Raw genomic sequence first — 7,341 nt, 5'->3', positions numbered from 1 at the left:
CCCTCCTGCAAAACACCCCACAAAGATAAGCCTTGGCAGCTATCTCCTGTACGAGATAAAACAGAACCAGCTCCCCAGATCTGACACAGCTGAAGTGCAACAAAATCCCTGTTTCTGCTCTTTTTGGAACCATCAGAAAGAAACTCAAGTGGCTTCCCCAACAGTGCAAAACCCTGAGCTTTTCACTTCTCACATTTAATGTCTGTTTCTCTTCCATGTTCCTTCTCAGCTCAGATTGAGGTTCATAGCCAGAAATTCAGATTTCATAGCCAGAAAACCTTACAGTAGTCCACCGTAAGTGCTTGCTGTGAGCTCAGTTTATTTGTGACCTGTTACATGTGCTGTGCTTCCCACGTGGAGTTATTTGCATTCAGCCACTTCCAAAATGAAGTTGAACAACTTTTCCTTTGGAATCAGCCCTCGGAAGGTGGGGAGACATAAGGCCCCAAATATTTCTGAGATAACAGCCCTTTCTGATTTGTGTCAGGGTCATGGAAAAACAATACTTTTAAAAAAAATACCCTGGGGTTTTACACAACATCCTCTGTTTAGGGCGTTGGGCAGTGCCACACTTGGAGGACGGGCAGGGTGGCCATGAGCGCCCTTTGCAGCCCCCAGCCCTGGAGCTGCAAAGCTGCATTTCCCATATGGGCACCTGCAGCATCCAGGGTTTCCTGGGCATAGACAAGTCCTTGCCACATCTCTTTGCCTCGGCTGCAGCAGGAGCAGGTGATGGAACAGTATTTATGGTTATCCCCATATGTTGCCAGCAGTAGGCTGGAGGGGCAAGTTAGGCAAGCTTCAAAGCAGCTTTGTGTTGCTGGGCACTGCAAGCCGTTTTTATCAGACGTCACCTTGTGCCGTAGCGTGGCCGTACTAGACTAAAGTGCGATGTATGGAGCAGCCTGTCTTTTGCCAACGAAGCAGTCAGAACAGCACTTTTTTCCAGGAGACGTTGCTGCCTCCAGGCCAACTGGTGCATGATCCCACAGGTCTCTTCCTGCAGCACTGATACAACTACTTTGAAGACATCTCTTTTGTTTAGATTATCTGATAAGTAACAGGCACAGCTCATGTTGCCTTTTTGAGAAGCTGGAGGAGAATACAGAGATTGCAGCGCAGGGCTGGGCATGACCTGCACGCACCCCATGCCAGGGCACTCAGGTTCCTCCAGCAAGAGCATTCCCAAGGGCCAAATCCTGATGCAGCCTCTGTGCTGCCCTGGGGATGCCCACACTGGCTGGCTAGGCCCAGGATCATATCATTTATCTCCTTGGAAATGCTGCAAAGCTCTCATTTGGGAATGGGGGAAGAAGCAATAGGTTCCTCCTTCGTCGCTGGGTTTGGTGGTGGGTGACAGTGGCCGGGTGGCCCTGCAGACCCACGCTCTCCCTGTGCTCACCACACAGGTGCAGCACAGACATCGGGGGTGCTGCCATACCCAGCTCCTGCCAAAGCTGACCCGAAGGCTTGCTCCTGACCTGGCTTGGATTGGAGCCCGTGACCTAGAGATGAACTGCTCTATATCCCATATCCAGTCTCCCACTGAGTTTATTTTCTAATGTGGCAGATCAAAGACTGCTGTAAGGAGCAAATCTATCAAAGGCTCAGCACCCTCAGATAGATCCAGCTCGCTTTTATGTTTACTTTTAACAAGCATACTCCTTCCTATTGTTCAGCAATTGCTTTAAAATGGATAATTATCAGATTTCCCTATTAATGGGAAAAATCAGGCAATCATAAATCTTAAAACCTGCTACTATCTGCACACTGCATGTATCACATTAGGGAAAAAACAATCTGTGGAGCAAAGCTATTACCGAGTGACCATGTCTTGGCTCAGCAGCTGGTTTTAATTTCAGCAAGAGATCCCCTCTGCTTCCCAGCAATGCCACCAGCCCTGCTCTTCCCACCGCTTCTCTGTAAGCACTGCAAAACTCCAGCGTCAGCCTCGCACATCACACGCTCCAGCAATTCAAATCAGGAGAACCTATGCATCTGAGACAATGAATGCCAGCTCATTACTGCATCTGCCTTGCCCTTCTAGACGCTGTAAGCCCAGTTCTCCTTACACTTTTTAGTCAAAACTATACTTGCTTTAGTGGAGTTGTTCCTCAGTTTCACCCAAATAACTGAAAAGGGTTTCTCTGGCTGCCTGATCATAGACATAAGCCATCAGACACACCTGGAAAAATTGCCATCTAGTAGGAATTAACTGACAGCACTTTGTATCCTCTGATGTGTTTGGAAGAAGTGAAAACTTCCTTTATTTCCCCTATATAGTGACCTACACAAAGCTGGACATGGACTTAAATGACTGGTGGACACACCACCCTCCAAGTCCTGATATCTTCCTTGTTGCACAAAGAGCAAAAGAATAAGGGAACATGGGCCAGAAGATAAGGGTCGGTCTTGTGGTTAAAGCAGCAGACTGGCATTCAGGAAATTCGAGGTGAGATTCTGGCTGTCTCCCCAAAAAACTGTTGGAATCAACTGTAGCCTTGAGGACTGAGTTTTGCTACAGGTCATGAGTGGCTTTGGGTAAATTGCTTAACCAACCTCATTTCCCACTCCCCATGCTAGCTGGGATACTTGTGCCCATCATGCTGGGATGTTGCATGAATTATCTGGTATTTGGGAAGCTCTTAAATCCACGTAACTCACATGTAACAATATGGTCCTGCTTTTAGATTAGAGCTACAATAATTGAGAGCTGAGCACATTTTGTTTTGATTTTCTTATGACTATATGAATTCACTGAGACAAGTGACAGAGAAATATGATTCATCATATTCCTATGAGTATTTCCAAAACAGTTCTTACTTTTATCTGGGCAATTGGAAAAATGTTAAAGGCAAGACTATTTTACCCAGCTGACTTAAGAAGGTTGCTTTATTCCACATTTCTGTTTTCAATAAATACCTCAGGACAAAAACATCCCCTGCAGCATATACACGCAAAGGACAAAAAGGCGTTAAATCCTAAGGAGGGGGACAGGGGGAAGAGATAAATAGTTTACTTCTATTATCTTTACCATATGTTCTATTCCAACTGGATACACATAAACAGCATGTAATCTTCAAGCTCAGCTTTAGACTCTTTGAAGTGACCTGACCATACTACTGATTTATTTCAGACTAACCTTTCTCTTTGAACCCTAGGTCAAGGTTAATTCTATAATAAAACATACCTTATACAGCTGGCTTTTCCAGTGGTGCTAGCAAGTAACGAACCCCTCAGTCATAAGCATTTGTTTCACTGAGTGTAGTATTGTATTTCTATTTTCCCTTCCCTGTATTAATTTCCTTCACAGACCCTAGTTAAGGGGAAAAAAATCTCTTTTCCGGTCCATGAGATCAATTTTAAACACACTGGAATTAAATGAAGACATTTAAGCCACATTTCTTTGCTGAAATGCATCCACTAACACCAGAAACTATTTTTATTACAGTCTATGTTAAATAATCAGATCTTCAATTTCATAAGGAGCCATACAGCTACGTTATTCAAACTCCCCCACTGGCAATGACCCTTTCAGAACCTTTTACAAAATCATCTTTGCACTGAATCATAGCAAACCAATAAGGATAGCTTTTCTATCGAGGAAAATAAAATTGGAAAAGGGAAATACATTTGAAGGGCACTTCTCAAAAAAAAAAAAAAAGAGCTCCTTGCAAGTGCCCCCAGCCAGTTTTGCCTGCCTGTAGGTATCGAAGGGTAGAAGCACTCCAAGCAGGGGTAGAAAAGTGCACAAGCTACCTCAGCGGTCTGGGATGCAGTCATGAGGAGATGCTGAGGTGCATGCCATATTGTTCAAAGGCTGCTCATTGGGTTGTTTTTAAGAGGACTGGAAAGATGCTTTTGAATATCAGCCTCCAGCCCACAGCACATACTCACAGAACTTAATTAAAAAGCAGCAACGCACAAGCTAAAGCAGCAGCTGTTATGTATTTCTTCTGACTCCAAAGCCTGTTAGAGCTGTCGGGAGAGGGATGAAATGAAATCTTCTGGGTTTGGGGCTTCCACGAGGCACAGGCTGGAAGACCTTACTTGCCATAGCTAACATGAGGGAGGAATTGTGCTTCCCCTCCAAATGAATGATGACTTTATCCTGGCTTATCCTCACACATTTTGCAGGCCCAAGTCTACAGTGGGTTGATGTTCAGCATCACCAGCACACAAAGGTGCATCACCCTTAAAACTAGCACCAAAAGCTTTCAGTACTTCATCTCTGGCTTAGTGGCCGCTTTGTAAAACAGGGTTTTAGTCCAGTGTTAGATGAGTTTGACCAGACAGCACTCTCAGTCAACATCGATACAGCAAACTTGTTATCTCATCAATATCTGTCACTGCCTAACACAGCTGAGCTTGCCGTAATGGGAGCACCATCCATTTGAAATCCCAAAGGTAGGCATCGGTTTTGGATCAATGCTCTCAGAATCTCCATTAACCATTATGATGCCAGTGACGTTTTAGATCTGTTCTGGATTAATTTCTTCATGCCAGGACAAGTCAACAAAAGGCCTTCGTTTGTTTGAGACTCTCTTATAGTACGAGAGTGGTGGCACGGTGAGCCCAGCATCTCCAGAATTGACATGGTTCCAAGGCAACCCTTTTGCCTCCGGCTCTCCCATCCCATTTCACCACTCTGTCCTTCTCTTCTAGCTTCTCCTCAGGTGCTACTGCCTGTCCCCGCTCCTTCATCACAAGCCAGGAAGCCCCATTTGCCACAGCAGAGCCCCAGCTGGCAGTGCCGTATGTGTCCTGCCCTCCGCACCATGCTCTGCCCCAAATCACAGCCCTGGGCACGCTGTGGGATAAAAGCTACAGCATGCTGCCTGTCACATCAAAGTCCCGATTGGGAGACCAACACACCTTTTGCTAAATGAAGTGTCTTTGCCCATCAGGAGTACCAGGAGCAGTACTCTTCCTCTCTTGTCTACCACAATAAGTAGTATTTTAAACAAGGGCACTGGAGTTACACCAATTCAAGACCTCAAAATAGCAATGTAAAATTCCACCCAAATGTGTTGAAAGACATATCTCTACCATTTTCTAAAATTGTTCTTTAATGGGCACCAAAAATTGTTACATCTAATGATTTATTAGTGAATGAAATCAGCCAATTAGCCGACTGATTTTCAAAGGGAACACAGAGAACAATTTAATATAATGCAAGATAATAAACATGTCCCAAGCTGAATCACTGAATGATGTTGCTAACAGCCTGTCAGAGATATCAGATATTTACAGCAGAATAAGGCACCACATCAGATAAATACATCCTCTCAAGGATATAGAAATACAGAAAGGAATCTCTCCGACTGCATTTCAAGTCTGGGTAATTTCCATAACTCCTGAGAAAAAGCTTTGTGTGGTGCCAGACCTCTTCTCAAAAGTCACCCATCCATGCTGCTGGTGTGGGGGATACCCTCTGGACCAAGCACAGGGTGGCTGCTACCCAGTCTAAGAAAGCCAACAGCACAAAATACAGCGGGGAATTGGAAATGTGCTCATCGTGACACTCAAGACAAACCTCTTTCAGTGTGAGAAGTTCTGCAAAGACCAGGCAAAATCTGGATATCAAGGTTTCATCCAAAACCTGCACAATAATAGTCCATTACCAGTATGTCAAGAAGGAAAAAATAGCATGGACCTCACAGGATGTATAATGTTTTAAAGATAAAAACATGTATAGGTATCTAGTAAATTGGGTAACCTAAACCAAAGGTACCTTTAAAATCATTTTGTCTACATGTTGCCATTAAATATGTCAGACCCAAGCAAGTATTATTTGTGCTGTCCTAGAATTGATGGCTTCATATTGCAGGCTTGTTCATGCAGCTGTTATTGAAAGATGCATTTTTGATAAAATGGTAAAAAGCAAGTAAACAAACCTATAACTCAATTCGATTTATGTACGTCATTGTGAAATCATTTTCAATTTAATGTAACTGTGCACAGTCTACATCTATCTGGTTCTATCCAGAATTACAAAACCTCCTTATACTCCCGAGCCATTCAAGTGGGTGAGTAAGAATATGAGCTCTGCACTTGGGAATGAAGTTCCCATTTTGTTTGCTTTGATACCAGTTTGCCCTTAGACAGTATTTAATACAGCTAGTGTTCCTGTTCACTATAAGTAAGGCTGCAAATTGCAGCTCCAGCAATCTCTGGAGATCCAGTTGGGAGATGAGAGCCCAGTAACAGGTATCCACAAGTGACCTTAACATTGTTCCAAGCATCTGCAATAGTCTACACGTGCAGCGCCTGTATCAGTTACTCCATGGATATGTGCAACACCCCTCCTAAATGAGGAAACCAAGAAAGACGTGAGAAGACACCTAATATGGCTATACATTTCCAAAATTGGTCAAAGTAACTTGCACTCAGGAGAGCAACAGAGTTTGGGCTGAGGAAACTTCCACCCTGCCAATGGTGACTTCTAATACATCTTGGAACTGGAGAGATGCTTCACAGCACTAACACTGTCCCAGTATTTCAGAGAGGAAGACTGAGCACCAGTCTCAGAAAATGTAGTGAATGCAACCTGGTGAAACCACTGGTAAGACATTCAACTAAAAAGTAAACTCCTACCACTTAATTCTGCAAGACCAGCCTGCGGGAGATGACTCAAACAAAGCTGGATTCATTCTTCGAGGCTACAAGCTTGGATGATAAAGGGAACTGCTAAGGAGTAACGGCATCTACATGCTTTTGACTTACTATCACGCAAGTCCGTTAAAATCAGAGCTACATAAACCCAAACTTTACACAAAAAGCAGTCTCCCTGGATGACCGTTCTGACTAACCAGCACTGCTGTTTCACATGAACACAATGCCCAAGCTGGGAGTTCGCATCTGCCGTGCCCCAGCAGCCGGGACGAGGGCCTGGAACCGTCCCGACGCTGTGCAGGGGACAGGGCACAAGCTGTCTGACAGGGCCACCGTGCAACTCGCATCGCAGCACGCTGCCGCCGTCCCCTGCCTCGAGGTCACGACGCACTGGTGTTGTGGGTACAAAGGGCTGGGCTCCCCCTCCACCTCCCTGCCCCACGGGCCACCGACCCGTCCCGGTCTTCTGCTGAGGGAAAAGCGCCATTTCCCCCCTGTACCCTCTCCAGCTCTCTACCTGAGGGAAAAGCGCCGTTTCCCCCCTTCTCCAGCTCTCTACCTGAGGGAAAAGCGCCATTTCCCCTCTGTACCCTTCTCCAGCTCTCTACCTGAGGGAAAAGCGCCATCTCCCCCCACCCCGTACCCCTCTCCAGATCTCTACCTGAGAGGAAGGCGCCATTCCGCACCCCCCCCAGCCCCCCCCGCCCCGGTCTCTTCCCGAGGGGA

This window comes from Haliaeetus leucocephalus, unplaced genomic scaffold (assembly GCF_000737465.1).
Source record: "Haliaeetus leucocephalus isolate CR32 unplaced genomic scaffold, Haliaeetus_leucocephalus-4.0 Scaffold339, whole genome shotgun sequence".
In the NCBI taxonomy this organism is placed as follows: domain Eukaryota; kingdom Metazoa; phylum Chordata; class Aves; order Accipitriformes; family Accipitridae; genus Haliaeetus; species Haliaeetus leucocephalus.
Note: the sequence above shows the minus strand (reverse complement) of the source record.